This window comes from Bos javanicus, chromosome 4, assembly GCF_032452875.1.
Source record: "Bos javanicus breed banteng chromosome 4, ARS-OSU_banteng_1.0, whole genome shotgun sequence".
NCBI classification, from domain to species: domain Eukaryota; kingdom Metazoa; phylum Chordata; class Mammalia; order Artiodactyla; family Bovidae; genus Bos; species Bos javanicus.
The window spans coordinates 67632229-67648268 of NC_083871.1; positions in this window are offsets into that span (position 1 = coordinate 67632229).

Genomic DNA, 16040 nt, shown 5'->3' on the forward strand with positions numbered 1-16040 from the left:
AGCCACAGAAAACTGTGAAATTTGAACAGAAATTGTTAGATCAAAGGAAAAAGCAAACATTAAAGGAATGAAAGTACTCTCATTATGTAGCAAAGTGGAAAGTGTTCATATTGGAGTAGTTCAATTTTTAAAAACACGGTTAAAAGGACATAGTCAATTTAAAAATTATCAGGAGTGACACAGGAACATCAGCCAATCCTAGGGGGTCCACCTCAACCAAGCACCTAACACACGGTGAATAAATGTTGAATAATCACAATATGCACCCATGTAACATTTTCAAGTTGATTTAAACTATTTTTTTTAATGCCCTCCAGGATACCATCCCAGTGTATGTTCCCAATAGGGCTCAATTTTTTTTCTTATGGACTTCCCTCATGGCTCAGACAGTAAAGAATCTGCCCACAATGTGGGAGACCCAGGTTCAATCCCTGGGTAGGGAAGATACCCTGGAGAAGGAAATGACAACCCACTCCAGTATTCTTGCCTGGAGAATCCCATGGACAAAGGATCCTAGTAGGTTACAGTCCATGGGGTCGCAAAGAGTCGGACACGACTGAGCAACTAACACTAACAGAATACCATCCCAGTGACATTCCCATTAAGGCAGCTTGCTGAATAGTTGACAGCTCTTGAGCACTCTCTAGTCACACAGGACTAAGTCTTCCTGACCTCATCTATATGGTACTTGAAACATCCCTCTCTGGTATAAGGAGACCCAAGCACCCTCTCTCCCTCCCCTCTTCCATTTTTCTTCTTTTTTGTGTGATTCAACCTTGATGCAGTTTACTGTGGAGCCTTTAAAGGACATATGGTCCATCAAAACCTTGACCACTCTATCAGAATATAACTTCCAGTTATTTTTTTCAGAGTTCTTCTGATCAAAGGCGTCATCTTCCTCTCTGACTAGTGATCTGTGTATCCCTCCAGATCTTTAGCTGGTGGACTGTCTAACTTGGCTATGTCACCTAAGTAGGGTTGTCTCTCTCTGGGCGTGGAAGGAGACAACACCTGGACTCAAACTCTGGTTCTGCCACTTATTAGCTCTGTGACCTCAAGCGAATGACTCACATTCACTGAGCTTCAGTTTCTCCACCTGCAACCATACTCCTGATAATGTAGGGTGTTGTCAAGATTAAATGAGATATGTAAAGCCACAGTACCTGGCCAACAGTCTGTGCTCCGTAAGTGATAGTAAATTGTTTACTTGAAAGATGGAATGTATGATTTGAACAACTTGCGCTTTCTCCATTGCATCTGGAGATAACTGAGGGAACTAATCAGTAGTGGCTTATTCTCCCAGGGGAAATGCTCATCTTTGGCCCAAGGTTTGCATCTTTCTTGTCCCACACTGAGCAACATGCAACAGGTTTCGTGACTCAGAAGTCTCACAAAGGGATGTCAGATTCTATTTCTGCAGTTTGGAGGATAGTATTTACACTCAAAGAGCTTTACGATCCTTAGTTAGAGAAAGTCAACCATGATTCTGTGAAGTAGGTCGTTTTTATTACTCCCAGTTGACGGGAGAAGGGAGAGCAGGACACCCGTTGTGAAGGCATCACCCCAGGGCTCCACCCTGTGCTGCACAAACGTAGTCTAAGATGGAGAAGAGCTTTGTCCACTGGGTCCAGAGGTCAGACGAATACAAAACCAACACACATGCTTGCTGGGTAGAAACGGGGTGACTGGGGAGGCTTAGCTTGATGGTAGGAGATGGATGGAAATTCTGAAGTATGCTATTTTGAAGAATAAAAGGAAAGCTCTAAATATAGAACTAAAATCTGGAAGATGATCAATAACTTGGATTGTTAAAGTCAGAGCCAACGGAGAAAACTCGGCAGGCATGATTACTATTGTTTTTCTTAGATTCAGAGGCTAATGGCTGGCTGCTACTTGTAAAAATATTTAATATCAATAAATTAGCAGCAGGTTGCTGAAACAACTTGCCAACCCCCTCCTCAATAGGCCCAGGAACCTGTTTGTGAACCTTCCAAAGCATTTCTCTAAGTGAAACAATAATTCGTCTGTGTATTTTATTCAGTCATATATGGCATTATTTCTAGGTAATGCCTGTTTGCTGGTAAAGGGGGGATATTGGTGCTGCAAAGATCTTAAGTCTGTTTGACAAGCAGGAGTTTTTCAAGACATGTCTACCTTCTTCAAATTGTAAAATACGTATGGGGTGAACGGAGTCTTGTCGATAACGTGGTCTATTACCATTTTGTTTTAACTTCGCTTACGTGCTTAGTTTAGCATGTAAAGCCTTCCCACTTTCCCTTTCCAAACACATTTCCTGTTGCCCCCTTCACAAACGTAACCCCACCACATCACACCCTGTACCACTTGGGGCTGCCAGCACTGGCCTTTTCCCATCCCTCCCTGCTGGACGTCCTACATACCCTGAAGGTTCAAGAAGAATGTTTCTTCTTGGGGAATCATCCCTGATTCTCATGCCAGAAACCAGCTCTCCTTCTGTTGAATTCCTATAGTCTTTTCTCTCTACCTCTCAAATGGCAGATGCTCTGTCTTGCCTTGGTCACAATTGTGTAATATATTTGATCTCCCTACTTTATTAAAAGGCTTCCTAGGGGGTAGGTTTCTTTTCTGGCCGGCCTTTGCATTCTTTACCATATTTTACACACAATAGGTGTTCAGTGGGTATTTGTTGAATATGGGAGTAAACCAAGGAACAAGTGGTTCTCCTGGACACCAATTAATTTTCACATCAGCAGCTGTGACCACTGAGTAACAAGGTGATGAGTGATGCATCTGGAGCACACACACACACACACACACACACAAACCTGATGAACGTGTAAGGACACACTTTTGCTATGAACAAGAGAAACTAAAATGGTGAAAACAAGAACAAATTTTGATGGATCAAATGTTTGCCATCCCTACCCCCACTCCCATCACAGCTGTTACAACTCATGTAATTTATTGTTTACAGAGTAGCTCTTATGTTACTGTAATTTGTTTATTTTTGCTTTACTGTTCGTTCCTTTGAAGTTGAAAAGCAGACATGAAAACACCACAGGGTGAATGTGGCTGCCTTGGCTGGGGCTGGGCTCCCATATTTCAGGCACTCAGGGGTGTTTGTGAAGGTCATTCCTTTTCTCTGTGATAAGCCCAGAATGAAATATTCCTGACTTTCAAGATTAATCCAGTGGCCAGCATTCACTGGAGAACAGTGGAGCTATTTGTCAACTAGCTTTAAATATTTTATGGCAAATACTCTACATGGGAAATGGGTCCTTTTGCCATCAATTTCTCAATATAGAGATACTCTTTGTTGTAGTGAGAAATATTTTCCTTTGTAGTTTAAACTGTGTTTCTAATACAAAGATGAGAGCGTAGTCCTGTTAAAGAGAAAACATTGGCTCCTCGGGGGTAATGTCAAGTGTAACTAGAGACAGACGCTGAGAAATAGTGCATTTCTTCCAAAGAAGTGCGCCGGCAGCCCAAGGTGGGGTGACAGAGCAGCCAGCTCAGACGCCGCAGGTAGCAGCCCAGCCTCTGAACAAAAGGAGTCCACACCTGGGGTGCAGACAAAGGAGGCCGCCTCGGCTACCCAATTCCCAGTTCACACTGCCTGCTGCGGGAGACCCCTAGTGGCCACACGCCGCAAGCACAGGTGTTCCTGAATCTGAAATGCGGGGGCAAGCACAGGTAGGTGTTCCTGAATCTCCTCAGAGATGCGGAGGGACTCAGGGGCATCACTCTAAGCTTCCCTGTTGGCTGCATAATTTGGGAGTACCAAGCACACTTATGACACGGCTGTCAGCTACAACCTCTTTGACTTGAGAGAGAGACAAAGGGAGGAAAAGAGAAAGAAAGAGAGAGAGGTACTGAGAGAGAAATGACTTTTCTTACTATCTAAAGAAAAAAAAAATCAAGAGTTCAGAAACTCAGTGATAGAGTTCCAAAATTTGTTGAATATGCTTTCCTCTGCAGATCACCTCTCTGGTTTTGTTCCCTGACGTTTAAGATAACAAATTCTTTTCTACCCTCAATGTCCGAAGAGAAATCTGCTGCTGCTACTGCTAAGTCACTTCAGTCGTGTCCGACTCTGTGCGACCCCATAGACGGAAGCCCACCAGGCTCCCCCGTCCCTGGGATTCTCCAGGCAAAAACACTGGAGTAGGTTGCCATTTCCTTCTCCAATGCATGAAAGTGAAAAGTGAAAAGGAAGTTGCTCAGTCGTGTCCGACTCTTAGCGACCCCATGGCCTACAGCCTACCAGGCTCCCCCATCCATGGGATTTTCCAGGCAAGAGTACTGGAGTGGGGTGCCATTGCCTTCTCCGGAAGAGAACTAAACTGGAAAGAATTGTAAGCCTGCTCTGGGTAAACGTGTGTAGGGAGTTTGTTGTTCTTCTGGGGAAAGTTTGGCTTGATGCTCTTTTACTGTCAAAATTTGCTTTCACGAAAGTATCCTATGGATTTGTTCTCTGCTAACTGTTCATTCATTTGTGCATTCATTATTTTACTCAATGATGTTTACTAAGCACTCACTATGTGTCTGGGAGTATGTTAGGCCCTGGGAAGAAAGATAAAAGGAAAACTACATTCTTGCCCTGGGGTGTGCTACAGTATGATGCCTCCACTCCTCCCTGGAGCATTAACATTTTAGTGGGGGCAAGGTTTTTTTGTTGTGGTTTGTTTTTAAATACTGTACTCTAAATGTTCTGTGCCCTCACCTTCCAGAAAAGTTCTGAATCAATATTTTCATTTCATTCCCTGTGGCAGCTACAGATGGAACAATCTTTTTTTTTCCCAAAGGAGGGAGGGTAAGTCAGCATTGGAAGAAAGCTAGTAGATACAATATCTGGCAGTTTTTTGATATTAAAAAAAACATAGTTAGCCTTTTGCAAATATTCCAGGTTTTTTGTAAAATGAGGTACTCAGTGATTCTGGAAAAGTTTAATGTGTATCTGTGGAGTCAGACTAACCTGAATTTCAGTCCTAATTGTCATTTATTAACTGTGAGACCTTCAGCAAGTTACTTCTTAATCTCCTAATTTTTAAAAATGGGGTGAACAATTTTGTGAAGCCCAAACAAAACAACAGAAATAACGCAGCGTCTACCACACAGAAGTCCAATTAGGAGTTCTGGGTGTCTGCTCCTTAGAGCAAAATACAGTGTACTGACTCTCCAGAGCAGTCTGGAAGAATAGTGTCTGAGGCAAAAGTCATTTTCAGCTCTGCCTATGTTCAGTCACCTGTGTGAGATTATAGTAAGACAGGTGAAAGAGGCCTGGACTTTGGAGATTAATCCAGGTTCAAATCCTGGTTCTGCTGTGTATCATGTGGTAGCGCTGGACAAGGGGCTTAATTCTTCTTATTCTCATTTTTATGTAAAAGGCACTGATGTTAGTGTATGCAGCATTATTTTAGTGCTCAATAACATTAATGTCCAGAAGGGTTTTACCTGTAGTCGTTTCTGGAGACAGAGTGATTTTGCTGGAAGGAGAGTGTTTCAGAATCTTCAGAGAGTGGCATGTGTAATATTAAACTGTTTACTCAAGTTGTTTTTTTTTTTTCTTCTGTCTCTCTCTCTCATGTACACACACACACACACACACATATACACACATACCCTATACAAGATAGCAATGCCTCACATTGAGAAATTTTCCCACAGCCTCTCTGGATAAGAATCCTGGTAGAATTTGAAAGTAGGGTTCAGTGTAAGAATGTAGGCAGATTACTTAACTTTCCTAACAAAACCTGGCCCCTATAAGAAAAAGGAGAGAAAACTAACATTGCTACTGCTCGTCCTGCTCCTTTTATTACCACTCAGAGCATTCCCTGCCACTGGTGATGCAGAAAATCACCTTCCACTGAATAATCCTTTATGCACGCCAAGACCGTGCTGTATACTTTGTTCTATATTCACAACAATCCTGAAGCGAAAATCCCGAGCTCCCTTTCCCATCTGGGGAAACTGAGGCCAAAAAGCAATCACATCTTAATCAAGACGAATGGTGACCCTAGTAGTAGGTAGTATCATCTCCTCTTTATCTGGTTAAGAAAACCTAAAGTTAGAGAGGGTACATCATTTATCATACATATAGGCATCAATTTGAACCCAGCTTTGGCTGATTCTTTTTTTTTTTTTTTAAACTTTACATAATTGTATTAGTTTTGCCAAATATCAAAATGAATCCGCCACAGGTATACATGTGTTCCCCATCCTGAACCCTCCTCCCTCCTCCCTCCCCATACCATTTTCACAATACATGAAAATTCTTTTCAAACACATAGTTTTTGTTTGAAGAGTCTTTCTGCCTTTTTTTTTTTTTTTTGGTAAACATTTTCCAGTTCAAGCCTTTGCGTAGGTAAGAAAGGAAGTCTTTAAAATACATTTTCTTTGCTTTACACACTCATGTATCCCTATTTGAACCTTGATAGTCCCATTGTCCTGGCCTTTGCAAAGGCCAGGATCTGGACAGCTCACAGGGTGACCTTGTGACCTGACTCCAAGGGCCTGGGCAGGGACAGGCATAGTGGCAGGGATACGAAAGCATTCACCCACGTGGGGGGATTTCAGGGGACTGTAAGTGCTCCTGATCAGAAACTCCATCGCATCCCAGCTTTCAGATGCTGCAAGTCTCATGATTACAAGTTTCACTAATTTTTTTTTCAATAAGAAAATGTTAACTCAAATATAGTTAATCTACAATTGTGTGTTAGCTTCAGGTAAGGACTTTCACAATCTGACTTAATCAAACCGTGCTGTGAATACCTATTAAAATTCAATCACCTTTGGGGGACCTAAGACATTAAAGCAGAACCGTTTTCACTTGAGTGAGTTTCCCCTACCCACCCACCCCCCGCCACCGCCGCCCAAGCTGATTTTAATACCCAGGGATTTTATACCAATTTTAATTGATTTTAATACCAATACATAGGATGGGGCTGTGCAACACTGAAGATGTCTACAGCTTACCTGGGAGTTTTATTAAAATGCAGATTCAGATTCAGCAGGTATGGGGTGGGCTCTGATTCTGTATGTCTAACAAGCTCCCAGGTGATGCAGTTGGTAGATCAGCACACCTTGAGTAACAGGACCCTAAGGTGATGGCTTGCAACTCCAGCTGAGTGTCAGAGTCACCTAGAAGGCTTTCAGAAATCCCCAACTTGCACCCCAGGACAATCAAATTGTAAATCTCTGTGGGTGGGAACCAAACATCAGTACTCTTTTTTATAACTCTTTAGTGATTCCAATGTACTACTAAGCCAGTCATGGGAAAGATGAGATTTTTAGAAACGATATCATATTGTCAAAGGAGTCAGCTGGGAGTGGCAAGGGCAAATATTGCTTTAATGATTCTTTGAGGACTGTCTCTGGTCCCAAAGGAAGAAGAGAGAATCAAGTTTTTGTCAAGACCTTTTATAAGACAACGTGACCCCAGAAATTGTGATAAAAGAAAACAGAATATGATCTAACATTAGGATAAAATTTCCTCAATCAACATGGGGGCAATTCTTCAAATTTTAGTTCATGTTGTGATTTTTAAAATATACTTCTCAATGAATAAACATCAACAATATGCTCTTACCTTAGAGCCACTCCCACAAGGGCCACCAGCTGTCAGGGAGGCAGATGTTTGCCAGCAAATCCACTCTATCATTTCTCAATCAGAAAGAAGATTAGAGATGGGATTTTCAGCTCAGATGGGGTTGAAGGGTGATGTTTATGCCAGAGAAATACTTCACGCCACAGCTAGAAAAATTGCTTTGGGTAAAAATATAACCCCTCAATTTCTTATGTGCTATGAATATATGAAAACAAAATCCTCCACTTGGACAGAAAGAGGTAGTATCATAGGTGAATGAACCTGACTTCTACTTCTTATGTGGCAACAGCAGAGAGGCAGAAAGTATTTTAGCTAACTCTTACACCCAAAGAATTTATCCTCACTGAGGTACACTCCCATTTCTCAGGGTTGAAACTTAAAAGGTGACAAGGTAAACCAAAATGTTTACAACAGTTAATTGAGGTATGATGGTTAATTTCATATGTCAACTTGACTCATGCAATGCCCAGACATTTGGTCAAAAATTATTCTGGGTGTTTCTGTGAGGCTGTTTTTAGATGAAATTAACATTCAAAACAGTAGACTGAGTAAAGCAGATTGTCCTCCCTAGTGTGGATGGGCCTCATCTCATCAGTTGAAGGCCTGAATAGAACAAAAGGTTGATTCTTCTCTAAGTAACAGAGAATTTGTCCCCAGAGCCTCAGCTCTTTCTGGGTCTTAAGCCTGACAGTCTTTGGACTAGAAATAAACCATCAGCTCTCCTGGGTCTCCAGTGTGCTCACTGAAAATCTGGAACTACCAAGCTCCATATATAAAGGAATTGGCTTGGCATAAATATATATTTATATTTACATATGTTTTCTATGAATTCTGTTTATCTGGAGAACTTTGACTAATAATTCACAAGGGCAATTTTTCCACCTTTTGTATTTCTCCAGATTTTCAATTGTTTCTATAATGAGATTGTATAATCATTGATTTTTAAATTGTGGGCTATTAAATGGACAACTGGAAGGATTATAGCCTCTGACATCACAAGGGTCTATGCTGCTGCTACTGCTGCTAAGTCACTTCAGTCGTGTCCGACTCTGTGCGACCCCATAGATGGCAGACCACCAGGCTCCCCTGTCCCTGGGATTCTCCAGGCAAGAACACTGGAGTGGGTTGCCATTTCCTTCTCCAGTGCATAAAAGTGAAAAGTGAAATTGAAGTCGCTCAGTTGTATCTGACTCTGAGTGACCTCATGGACTGCAGCCTACCAGGCTCCTCCGTCCATGGGATTTTCCAGGCAAGAGTTCTGGAGTGGGGTGCCATCGCCTTCTCCAACAAGGGTCTATACTTCAGAGCAGTGCTGCCTCTCAGACTTTAGAGTCTATGAACATTACCTGCAGAGCTGTTAAAACTGGGTCCCACCTCAGAAATTCTGATTCAGGAGGTCTGGGCAGGGAGGAGGGGCTGAGTGTCTGCATCTCTCACAAGCTTCTGGGAGATGCTATTCTATGGAGCCTGGTCTGAGTGACAAGGACTACGATCAGTGTAATAATGATAACAGTGCGTTTCCGGAAAACTGTCCTTTAATCTCCACTTCCTGTGTTTATAACACTGTTTCAGCCCTTAAAAAAATTCCACCATGATTTTCAGTTTTCTTTCTACCTGGCATGCTCATGTGATGGGAAGATTCTGGAGGGCAGCAATGATGTTTTGCCATTTTTCATCTCTCTTCCCCAATTCAAGAACCTTTCTTATAACAGAATTTGAAAAATGTTTGTCAAATCCAACTGACTTGATTTGAAAATCTTTGTTCTGGTTTCCCAAGCCATTTAAAGGAGGCAGGCTGTTCTGATGTTCCACACAAAAGGGCAGGAGCAAAACGAACATTATTGGATGCTGTCTGATATTCTCTTCTGCTCTGTCCAAAGAACTTAATCTTCTATAAGCCTAGCTCTAATTCTTTTGGGGACATTTATACCAAGAACCTTAATGTTTCATAACCTCTTTTGGCATTAAAGGCTTTTCTATTGAATGCTAATGATGTTGGGGGATACAGAATTTACTCAGTCTGTATTTCTAGACATGTGAGTGTATGGAGTTGTATAAACAAAATGAGTAAAGGTTGTACTGAATTTTTCAATTTTGATCCAAACGTGTAATACTGAGTAAAAATATCCTAGGATTATACATGAGTAGATATGCAGATGACACCACCCTTATGGTGGAAAGCGAAGAAGAAATAAAGAGCCTCTTGATGGAAGTGAAAGAGGAGAGTGAAAAAGTTGGCTTAAAATTCAACATGTAGAAAACTAAGATCATGGCATCCGGTCCCATCACTTCATGACAAATAGATGGGGAAACAATAGAAACAGTGACAGACTTTTATTTTGTGGGGCTCCAACATGACTGCAGATGGTGACTGCAGCCATGAAATTAAAAGACGCTTACTCCTTGTAAGGAAAGTTATGACCAACCTAGATAGCATATTCAAAAGCAGAGACATTACTTTGCCAACAAAGGTCCGTCTAGTCAAGGCTATGGTTTTCCCTGTGGTCATGTATGGATGTGAGAGTTGGACTGTGAAGAAAGCTGAGCGCCGAAGAACTGATGCTTTTGAACTGTGGTGTTGGAGAAGACTCTTGAGAGTCCCTTGGACTGCAAGGAGATCCAACCAGTCAATCTAAAGGAAATCAGTCCTACATATTCATTGGAAGGACTGATGCTGAAGCTGAAACTCCAATATTTTGGCCTCCTGATGCGAAGAACTGACTCCTTGGAAAAGACCTTGATGCTAGAAAAGATTGAAGGAAGGAGGAAGGGGGACGACAGAGGATGAGATGGTTGGATGGCATCATGACTAGATGAACATGAATTTGAGCAAGCTCCAGGAGTTGGCGATGGACAGGGAAGCCTTGGTGAGCTGCAGTCCATGGGTTCATAAAAAGTCGGACATGACTGAATGACTAAACTGACTGATACATGAGTAATATTGACTGAACTTGTCAAGTAGCTGAATATGATGATCTGGCAAGACTCAGGGAGAAATCTGAAAAAAACTGCAACTTTATACATCTTCATTTTGATCTGAGTCTTCATTTCCCCATTTGGTTATACTCTGTGTGTCATACCACAATGACTAGCTTTTGTCTCTTAATGCAGTTTATGATCTCGTTTTATTATTGCTAGACAGAATACTATAGGCTCATACAATTCTTTTAAGGCATTCAGAATAGAAATCTTCCACCACCTCTAACCTTCCTCTGCCCTCCTATTTTTCAAGCTCTATCATTACCTTCTCTTCTGCAGAGCATCCTGTCATAGCCCCATAATAGAAGTTCAGCTTGTTTGCATATGCATTTGCATGTCTTCATTAAGAGGAAGACGGCAAAGTGATTAATGAGTGTTATTTCTCATTTTGTAAAAGAAGTATGTCTATGTTTTTTACATTCTGCATTCAAAGCACCAAAAGAAATAGTTATAAGTTAGCTAAACATCAAGTCATTTACAGCATTTTTTATTTAAAATGTTTTTCTTATAAAGCAATCATGCTAACTGTAGATGTGTTAGAAGTAAAAAAAAGAGATCAAAGAAAAGACAAATTGTCCATATTCCCAACAGCATGAATAAGTATGTTAATACTTTTGTTGTATTTTTCTTCCTGTGGGGATTAGCAGTTTAGCAGTCTGCTCTCTGCAGTTTATGTAGGAATATGAATATACATGTATAAAATGCTTTTTAGGACATTTATCAAAAATGGCTATCTCTTTGTATGTTGAAATTATTATGACTATTTTAATTTTCTATATCGTGTCATTCAAAATGATTGTATTTTACTTTGATATCAGAAACAATAAGAAAGCTCCTTTTGTTTTGGAATAAAGGTGTACGAATATTCTTCATGTCATTACATAGTCAATGTGATTTTTAATGGCTATCTAAAATTCCATTGAATGAGTCTATTATAACCTAATTCATCATTCCTCTATTGATTAAAATTTAGATTATTTCTCAAGTTTTGCTTTTTGTGAATTATAGTAGCATAAAAATCCTTGCACATAAATCTGTTGGTAAATTTCTTGTTTATTTTCTTAAGTCTGGTTGCTGTAAGTTGAGCATGTTAATGGTGGGGCGCCAGAGGCATGACTCTAGAGGGCACCAGACACAGTGTGTTCTATATAAATAGTGCAAATTTAGACCACAATGTGAGATGAGTCTGTTGGAATAGAGCAATGGCTGAGCATCATCGAAGGTGATAGGAATGTTTAAAGATATTAATAAAAACTGCCAAATTTCCTTCTGGAAAGATTGTCTCAATTTATATTCATTCCAGGACTCATCACATACATATCAAAACTAAAAATGAGAACATATTTTACCATTTCAAACTTGCTAGGAAAAAAATGATGTATCATTGCTGTTTAAATTTTTATCTCTTGATTACTAGTGAGATTAAAATTTTTGCTTGTCTACTAGTCACTTGTATTTCTTCTTTTGCAAGTTGCTTATTCATGCCAGTATCACAATAACTACTGAGTTCCAGTAATCACACTAAGAGTTGAGCATGTATGATCTTGCTTGAGTACTACATTCATCCAGGGATGTCCCACTCTTTGTGACCCTATGGCCTGTAGCCCGCCAGACTTCTCTGTCTGTGGGATTCTCCAGGCAAAAATATTGGAGTGGGTTGTTAAGCCCCACTCCAAGGGATCTTCCCGACTCAGGGATTGAATCTGGGTCTCTTACATCTCCTGCATTGGCTGAGGGCTTTACCACCATCACCACCTGGCAAGCCCCATTTACTCTTCTCAATTACATTGAAGCAATCACTTTTAGTAATTCTGTATCCCACATTAGAATGGTAAGAGGTGCATGAAAGTTAAGGATCTTGCCCAGGGTTCCTCAGCAAGTGATAGGACTTGAATTTGAACCTAGTTCTAACTCCAGAGTCTGGACTCTAACATTGGATTATATGGGAAATAGATGGGGAAACAGTGGAAACAGTGTCAAACTTTATTTTTGGGGGCTCCAAAATCACTGTAGATGGTGACTGCAGCCATGAAATTAAAAGACGCTTACTCCTTGGAAGGAAAGTTATGACTAACCTAGATAGCATATTCAAAAGCAGAGACATTACTTTGCCAACAAAGATCCGTCTAGTCAAGGCTATGGTTTTTCCAGTAGTCATGTATGGATGTGAGAGTTGGACTGTGAAGAAAGCTGAGTGCCAAAGAATTGATGCTTTTCAACTGTGGTGTTGGAGAAGATTCTTGAGAGTCCCTTGGACTGCAAGGAGATCCAACTAGTCCATCCTAGAGGAGATTAGTCCTGGGTGTTCTTTGGAAGGACTGATGCTAAAGCTAAAGCTCCAATACTTTGGCCACCTCATGCAAAGAGTTGACTCATTGGAAAAGACTCTGATGCTGGGAGGGATTAGGGGCAGGAGGAGAAGGGGACGGTAGAGGATGAGATGGCTGGATGGCATCACTGACTCGATGGACGTGAGTCTGAGTGAACTCCGGGAGTTGGTGATGGACAGGGAGGCCTGGCGTGCTGCGATTCATGGGGTCACAAAGAGTCGGACACGACTGAGCAACTGAACTGAAATGATAGTGCTCCTTTGTTGCTATGTCAGTGTTCTTATTAGTTTGTAACAACTCTTTATATAGAAATTGTAATAAAATTTGGTCACATTTGTGCAAATACACTTTTATTGGCTCACTACTTGCCTTAACTTGATATACTATAGATTTCAGTCTTTCTTCATGTTAACCTACCGGACTTCTTTCTATAACAATGGTAATAGCCCTCTGTCACATGTTTTAAATACTTAAAATTTGTTTCAGGTACTAAAATGCTTGGTGGAAAATGATATTTTTCTTTCTAAGTAAAAAAGAAGCTACTGCAGGAAGAACCAATTTTCGAATACTAAGAATGTAACACGTCACCACAATATGTGAATATTTACAAATCAAATAATATACATCATTGGTGAAGGGTCATCTTAATTCTCAGTGGTATTTCTACCATCTCCAGGGGGAAATAATAAATCCAAAGTATAAGACAAATAACAGATCAATCAAATGCTTAACAATGTAAATTATTCAAATATTTTAAAAATAAGATGGTGATTAGGTTTGTAATACCTAAGCTAATTTGCTGGAAATAATAAATATATCCTCATGTGCACTAGGCCCTTAAATCTATTTCTCACTTCCACTGTATGTGCACTAATTCACTGAAGGTCTAGTATAAGAAAAAAATAAAAATAGTTAACACTGCTGCTGCTACTGCTAAGTCACTTCAGTCATGTCCGACTCTGTGCGGCAGACAGAGCTGCCCACCAGGCTCCCCCGTCCCTGGGATTCTCCAGGCAAGAACACTGGAGTGGCTTGCCATTTCCTTCTCCAGTTGCATAAAAGTGAAAAGTGAAAGTGAAGTCGTTCAGTTGTGTCCGACTCTTCGTGACCCCATGGACTGCAGCCTACCAGGCTCCTCCGTCCATGGGATTTTCCAGGCAAGAGTACTGGAGTGGGGTGCCATTGCCTTCTCTGATAAATAGTCCCAATAAATGTCCTGTTCTCAACTGTACTTTGCATTCTTAGGATACAGAACAGACAATAAATATTTTGTATTTTGTCATTTGAGAAGTGAATACATAGTAATTATTTCTGGTCCCTCTACTTAGAAGAGGAGAATTTTTATTGACATATATCATAATAATTTTATTTGACAAAAAACACATATAAAGTATTGACATATTAATGTCTGCCTTATTCTTGTTGCTGAAGGAAATGGGATCAGGGTGAGAATTCTCCCTTCCCACTACAGGAAGCCTTTGTGTTGAGCCTGGGTTCCTGGGTCCCCCAGTGTCCAAAGGTGGTCATATAACTCTTAGACGGTATTAATAAAATTTAAGCCTGAGATTTCTGAGCAGAACCTTCAGGAATCCTTTCTCCAGTCAGGCTGATTGAGAAGCTGGAGCTGGGGGTGGGAGAGAGGGGAAGGCACAGATGGGATCTTTCTAGGGAGTGAAGAGAGCAAACTTCCTCATGACCTGGAGTGGGGCTGGTGATTCTCAAGGATGGCAGCCCACATCCCCGTCACACAATGTTCTGTGAGGGGACAGAGCCAGCATGACCTAACACAAAGAAGCCTCATGCCCAGACTTGGCAAAAAGAAAAGGAAAGCACTGCTTTCAAAGGGACCACGAGGGCTGAAGTGCGTCGGCACAGATTAGAGAATGGTCTCAACTTTTTGATACCCCTGGGGCCTCTGTAACCCTAAGGAGTCAAGAGACCACTTAACAATGACCAAGAGGGTAGAAGTTCTTGTTAGCTCTGGCAGATGGGGGTCCCGACCAGATTATCTGATTCTTAAACATGAAATGAGGTAACCATTTTTTGCCTCAAGTTGTAGAACTGATTAATGTCAAAGAGTCATTCAACAAATAATAACTGAGCTCCTGCTATCTGCCAAGGCATAGTTATTGACCATGAGAGGGGCATCAGTGCATGGCTACGGCAACCTCCTACCCAAACACTTTCTCAAAAGTACCCAGCGGAGACCATGGAGAGGAGCTTGGGAGTAGGTACAAATCCCCACATGTCTGGGATCCCCATTTATTTTAAACTGATATAGTAGTGCCTACCCTGCCTTTAGGAATTTTTTTTTAATGTTTAAATTTCTTCCCCACGCTATGGCAGGCACCTCTTCCTCCCACGCACTGTCAGAGGTAAAAAAAAAAAAAAAAAGATCGGCGTGTCCTGCCTCTCCTTAGTTAGTTAGTTCAGTTGCTCAGTCGTGTCCGACTCTTTGCGACCCCATGAATTCCAGCACACCAGGCCTCCCTGTCCATCACCAACTCCCGGAGTTCACCCAGACTCACGTCCATCGAGTCAGTGATGCCATCCAGACATCTCATCCTCTGTCGTTCCCTTCTCCTCCTGCCCCCAATCCCTCCCAGCATCAGAGTCTTTTCCAATGAGTCAACACTTCACATGAGGTAGCCAAAGTACTGGAGTTCCAGCTTTAGCATCATTCCTTCCAAAGAAATCCCAGGGCTGATCTCCTTCAGAATGGACTGGTTGGATCTCCTTGCAGTCCAAGGGACTCTCAAGAGTCTTCTCCAACACCACAGTTCAAAAGCATCAATTCTTCGGTGCTCAGCTTTCTTCACAGTCCAACTCTCACATCCATACATGACTACTGGAAAAACCATAGCCTTGACTAGACGGACCTTTGTTGGCAAAGTAATGTCTCTGCTTTTCAATATGCTATCCAGGTTGGTCATAACTTTCCTTCCAAGGAGTAAGCGTCTTTTAATTTCATGGCTGCAGTCACCATCTACAGTGATTTTGGAGCCCAAAAAAATAAAGTCTGACACTGTTTCCACTGTTTCCCCATCTATTTCCTATGAAGTGATGGGACCAGATGCCATGATCTTCGTTTTCTGAATGTTGAGCTTTAAGCCAACTTTTTCACTCTCTTTCACTTTCATCAAGAG